Source organism: Bison bison, unplaced genomic scaffold, assembly GCF_000754665.1.
Source record: "Bison bison bison isolate TAMUID 2011002044 unplaced genomic scaffold, Bison_UMD1.0 scf7180017864144, whole genome shotgun sequence".
Classification (NCBI taxonomy): domain Eukaryota; kingdom Metazoa; phylum Chordata; class Mammalia; order Artiodactyla; family Bovidae; genus Bison; species Bison bison.
In genome coordinates, this window is record NW_011494716.1 from 6,237,697 (window position 1) to 6,244,389 (window position 6,693).

Here is a 6,693-nt window from a genome sequence, read left to right on the forward strand (position 1 = left end):
CTGTATAAACTAAGATTTTTTTTTTTCATATTACTTTTTATCTTCCTTCTGGGATGAAAGTTCTAGCCTCTATTTTTACCCTTTAAACAGTTAACTTTGAAATTTACTGTGCACAAAAGCGTGACTGTTGCCACCTCCCTGTCCCACCTGAACTTATAGCTGGTGGAGTCATTTCCCTGATAACATGCTCTTGCAGCCCAGGATTTGGGTCTTTCCATTAAACCTCCTCATTAGGTAGTTATTTCACTTCATGAAAATGATTACTTTCCAGATTGACTCATGTTACCTCCTACCCCACTGTGTCATTTCTTTTTGCATCTCAGACCTTCCTGTCTGGGATTATTTTCATTCTTCCTGAACTACATCCTATAGAAGTTCTTTTAGTTGGGCTACTGGTGGTTAAAGCTTTGAGCTTTTGTTCTTCTGGAAAATGCCCTTATTTTGCCTTTGTTCTTGAGATAGAGTTGTGTCACTATAGACTGAATGTGTTCCCACAAAATTCTTCCTTTAAAACCACTGGGAGGGTGTTAGGAGGTGGGGCACTTTGGGAGGGGATTAGGTCATGAGGGTGGAGCCTCCCTGAACAAGATTAGTGCCCTTGTAACAGAGACTCCCCTACAGAGCCTCCTCACGCTTTCTGCCCGGTGAGGACACAGAGAGAAGATGACATCTGTGCACAAGGAAGCTGTATTTTCCTCTCTAGGATATCTTCTATATATTGGACATTAGCTAAAACTTCCCTGCTAGCTGTTTTTTTCTTTTTTAAATATTTATTTATTTATTTGTGGCTGTGCTGGGTCTTTGTTGCTGCACTCAGGCTTCCTCTAGCTGCAGCAAGCAGGAGATACTCTCTAGTTTCAGTGCGTGGGCTTCTCATTGCACTGACTTCTCTTGTTGCAGAGCACAGGCTCTAGGGCATGCGGTTGCAGTGTGTGGGTTCAGTACTTGCAGCCCATGGGCTTGGTTGCCCCACGGCAAGTGGAATCTTCCTGGACCAGGGATCCAACTCATGTGCCCTGCACTGGCAGATGGACTTCCAACCACTGGTCTACCAGGGAAGCCCCCTGCCAGCTCTTGTGAGACAGTGACTTACAGTTGAATTCTGGCTAGAACAAGATGAGTGTGTGAGTGAGGGAGGTGGGTCTGCTGAGGGACGGAGGCTCTGATGACCGTCCAGCTGGACACGTGGAAGCCGGGGAAGGCTGTGGGAGGACAGAAGGCCAGGAGTGCCCTCGGCTACATTCACGGAACAGTCGCAAGTGCATTGTGCTGAGGTGGGTTGGGGAATCTTGTTTTCTAGAAGCCTCAGAACTTCATCAGGACTCTGGGGATGGAGAGAGGATGATTTTTGTCATCTGAGTTTCCCATATGCCTGGAACTTGTTCTAAAAGCCATAGAGGCAAACTCCCTTCTTTCCTGGAGTTGACATTCTAGTGGAAGAGACAACAGTTTTAAGGAGTCAAATAAATAAATTATGTTAGGTGGTTGTAGGGTTAGTGAGGGCTTCCCTGGTGGCTTGGTGGTAAAGAACCCACCTGCCAATGCAGAAGACATGGGTCCAATCTCTGGGTTGAGAAGATCCCTTGGAGGAGGACATGGCTACCCACTCCAGTGTTCTTGACTGGAGAATCCCATGGACAGAGGAGCCTGGCAGGTCCATGGGATTGCAAAGAGTTGGACATGACTCAATGACTAAATGACAGTAGCAACAAGGGTCAGTGGAGCAGTGAGGCAGTGAGAGAGATAGACAGAATGATAAAGAGAGGCATCTTGAATGTGGGGTTTTGAGCTGGAACTTGCAGGAGGAGGTGCTTGTCTTTGCAGAGAGTGAGGAAAGGGTGGTCCTGGCAGACAGGGCAGTGAAGGTCAGGTGGGGAGGTGAAGGTGGAAGCCCTGAGGTGAGGAGGAGTACTCATGTCCAGGCAGCAGAAGCAGGCCCTGGTGTTCAGTGCCATGTTAGTTATCTCTTGTTGTTTAGTCGCTAAGTCATGTCTGACTTTTTACAATCCTATTGACTGGAGCCCCAGTGGCTCCTCTGTCTATGGAATTCTCTAGGCAAGAATACTGGAGTGGGCTGCCATTTCCTTCTCTAGGGGCTCTTCCTGACCCAGGGATCAAACCCACATCTCCTTCATTGCAGTTGGTTTCGTTAACCATTGAACCACCAGGGGAGCCCCTAATTATCTCTTGCTGCTGCTAAGTCACTTCAGTCATGTCTGACTCTGTGCAACCCCAGAGACGGCAGCCCACCAGGCTCCCCCGTCCCTGGGATTCTCCAGGCAAGAACACTGGAGTGGGTTGCCATTTCCTTCTCCAATGCATGAAAGTGAAAAGGGAAAGTGAAGTCGCTCAGTCGTGTCCGACTCTTAGCGAGCCCATGGACTGCAGCCCACCAGGCTCCTCCATCCATGGGATTTTCCAGGCAAGAGTACTGGAGTGGGGTGCCATCGCAATTATCTCTTACTTAGTAACAAATTGTCACAGTCTGGGCATTTTAAAGCAGCATCCACTTATTATCTGGTAGAGGACCGAGGGTCACACATTTCATCGCAGCTTAGCCGGATCCCCTGCTCAGGGTCTCACCAGCCTACAGTCAGATGGCATCTTTTAAAGAATTGTTTAATGTGGACCATTTTAAAAGTCTTTATTGAATTTGTTACAATATTGCTTCTGTTTTATGTTTTGTCTTTTGGCCTCGAGGTGCATGGGATCTTAGCTCTCCAAGCAGGGATCAAACCTGCACCTCCTGCATCGAAAGGCGAAGTCTTAACTTCCCTGGACCACCAGGGAAGTCCCTAGAGGGCATTTGCATCTCAAGGCTCAACGGGGAAAGGATCTGCTTTCAGCCTCATTCAGCTTGTTGGTGGCATCTATTTCCTTAAGGATGTGTGGCTGAGGACCCTGGTTTTCCACTGGGTGCTGGCTGGAGGTGACTCTTGGGTTCCAGAATCTGAAGTTCTTAGAGTCCTTCTGCAGCCCTTTGCTCTACTGGCTTCCTCAACACAGCTATGTGCATCATCAAGCCAGCAAGGAGGACCTCTCAGCTCAGGGAGATCCCAGTCCTTTTAAGGACTTTCACCTGACTAATCCAGGCCTGCCCAGGTGCTCTCCCTTTTGAGGACGTCAGAATCAACTGATTTGGGACCTTAATCACACCTGCAAAAGTCTCTTCACTGTTGCTCTATTTTATTGGCCAAGGCGAGTCCCACTCATCCTCAAAAGGAGGTGATTGCATAGGTGAGCATCAAGGGGCTGGCGTAGAATTCTGCCTACCATAGGCATGTTGTTAGAATGGGAGCCATTTGGCAGGTGTTGCTGGTTGCCTGCCCAGTATTTAGTACCCCCTTTCTTCCTTATCAATAAAACTCTGGTTTTGTTCAGAAGGCAAAGGCACATCTAATAAGACTTGTTTTCCCAGGCTTCCTGAAGGCTACCATTGTGATGTGACTTGCATTTGCCATTGCCAATGACTTGCAAGTCACAATCTAAAGAGTGGTCATCACTTTCCTGATAAAACTGGCATGTGCCTTTTGCCCTTTGTTTCTTTCCTTCTTCCTTCCTGTAACTTGGACACAAAGCCTGGAGGTGGAGCAGCTGTTTTGTGACCAAGAGGCTTCCTATTTTTCTGAGGATAGTTGAACAGGAAGGTATAAGGAGACTAGATTTTCAAGGGCATTTTGGACCTTCTATGGACCACTCTTGGACTTCCTGTCCTGTGAGAAAAATATGCCCCTGTTTGGTTATGTGAACATACCAAAGTTTTTGTTACATGTAGCCATGTAACATACGACTGTATGATGCAAAATCAGGTTGGATGCATTGTGGAATCTTGGTTTTGTTCCAAATTAAATGGGATTTTGTTGAAGGCTTTTAATCAGATTGATTTATGTTTTGGAAAAATCTTGGCTACTTAGTAAAGAATGAACTGTGCAATGGGGCTTGTGGACAGAGTTGGAAGTGGAGACTCAGAGAAAGTGAGTCAACCAAGGTAACACAGCAAGAGATGGACAGAAATGGGATCCCGATGGCATGTTTGTGTGACTCAAGAGTACTGGCTTTGGCTGTTGTGTCTGCCTTTAATCAAGGGCTTTGTCTCCCTGCTGTCACTGGAGGAGCCCAAAGCTGCCTTGTCTGTCGATTTATCTCTGAAGTCCCATTCTCTGAAAAACCTCATGATTTTCACAATCATAAAAGGGAAATTCATCCTGAGTTTGGAAATTTTTCCAGATCAATCTGTGTCAACCTAATTAAAGCTAATGTAAGAAAGATTGTGTGTGTGTGTGTGTGTGAACTTTCCTTTCTGTTATGATTTGCTTACAATTTCTTTTAAGTCCCTATTGACAAATACCCACCTGATACTAAATTACTAAAGCTTGGAAGTAAAAATGATTTCAGCATTCTAATCAGAACTCTAATCAGCTCCAACTGATGCTGAATGCTAAATGAGCTTGAAATAGGGCACCTCCCTTAGACATGGTGTTGAGTTTTATCCAGGGATGTCTAAGGAAATCATGCAAAATTTGACAGGTTGAAGTGATGTAGTGGCAAAGTGTATTGGATTGTGAAGGAGGAGGTCTGCGCTCTGGCTCGCAGACCCCACTGTTTCGTGGGGTGACTGTGGGGCAGTCACTTTCCCTCTCTGATCCTGTTTTCCCATCTTCCAAATGGTGCTTTCTTGTCAGAGCAAGGGTTTTTCATTTGTGTTCCCCAGAGTCTTGGGTTTTCAGGGCAACTCCCCTTTTGGGTCAGTTGAGTCTGGAACTGATAGCTGACTAGAGGAACAGGTGGTTCAGAGGTAGAACCCACAGCTGTGTCCCTGAGAGAGGTCACTTTCCATCATGGTGCCATTGTTTTGCTCCAGGGGAGGAAAACCAAGCTCTGTAATTCATGGAGAAAAGTGGCTTCTCTAATTAGACCCAGTATAGGTGAGCAGGTGGCCTCCCCCTGTCTTCTGGGGGGGCTGGAAGCTAGTCATTTGCTCACATCCCCTCTTGTATCCTTGATCAAAGCTGAGTTAGTGAGTTGGGGAGAGCTGGGGCAGCCTCTAGAGAAGAGAACTGAGGAAATGATGGAGAGATGCAGTGAGAAGGCTGGGAAGGAACATTCTAGGGCTTGGAGCCATTAAACCTGGAGCTGAGGTGTGGGTGTGGGGGGATGTGGGAACAGTCCTCTGTAGAATGCTAGCTGTTGAGAGTTCTGAGGGTCTTACTCACTCCCTTCATAACTTCAATCTGGTCGCTTCAACAGAACCCAACCCAATCCAATCCAATCTGTCCATCCATCCATCCATGTACCTATCCATCCATCCATCCATGTACCTATCCATCCATCCATCCACCTCTCCATCCTTCCATCCATCCATCCACCTATCCATCCATCCATCCATCCACATTCATCCATCTGTCCATCTGTCTACCTATCCACTTCTGTACTCATGCATTCACCTACCCACTGGTCCACCCATTCATGCATTCACTTGTTTGGCTCAACCACCTCCTCTTTCCCCCTTTGCCTTATTCATTTATTGTTTCAGCCATTCCATAAATATTTGTGAGGCACCTACTCCGTGCCTGTGAATGTAGAGGAGCATGAACTCTTCAGGGAGTTCATAGTCCCAATGCTGTCAACAGAACTGCAGGTGAGTCTGAAAAGTGAGTGTTAATACAGGGAGGAGCAAAGTGTCATTATAGTTTGGAAGAGGGAGATACTGCTTAGAGAGGTGAAACAGAGAAGACTTCAAGCAGGTGTTAGTTCCTGAAAGAGGAGCTTTGGTTTATTGGCTGGACAGGTGGGGCGAGGGTTTATTTCTTGGGATGCTGTTGATTTGAGGAGCTGAGGTCATGCTTATCCTCTAGAGATAATATAAGCTCTACTTCCTTCCCCCTACCTTCCAAGTCTCAAGAAAGTCTGAATTATTCAATTCAAATTTCTAGGCTGATGAGATTCAGGTTTAATTCAACAACTGATTGTTCTTGTTCAAAACATTGGAGGGGAAAAAAAAGGCACTCAAGGAAAAATGATAGACGCTCATAGCAGGAAGTTAACTTCATTAAACCTCTCTGTGTGTATCTCCTACAAGTGAGAATCCAACGTGCCAGCTACCCGCTATTCATTTTGCTTGGAGATTGGAAAGGTGTGTGTGTGTGTGTGTGTGTGTGTGTGTTTCTGAGCTGATTTTGCTTCAGACAACAGGCTGTGTCTTAGCGTTTGGTACCACCTTGCTGCTGTGTCTTTTGTGCCAGCGTTGTCACATGGTCATAGAGCTCCGCACTTAGACCCACTCTAAGTAGGTGTGGGCTCAGTTGCTTCAGCAGTGTCTGACTCTTTGTGACCCTGTGGGCTGCAGCCCACCAGGCTCCTCTGTCCATGGGATTCTCCAGGAAAGAATGTTACCATGCCCTCCTCCAGGAGATCTTCCCAACCCAGGGATCAAACCCAGCTCTCTGGCATTGGAGGCAGATTCTTTACCAGCTGAGCCACCAGGGAAGCCCTCAGTTCAGTTCAGTTCAGTTCAGTCACTCAGTCGTGTCCGACTCTTTGCAACCCCGTGAATCACAGCACGCCAGGCCTCCCTGTCCATCACCAACTCCCGGAGTTCACCCAAACTCATGTGCTTTGAGTCGGTGATGCCATCCAGCCATCTCATCCTCCGTCGTCCCCTTCTCCTCCTGCCCCCAATCCCTCCCAGCATCA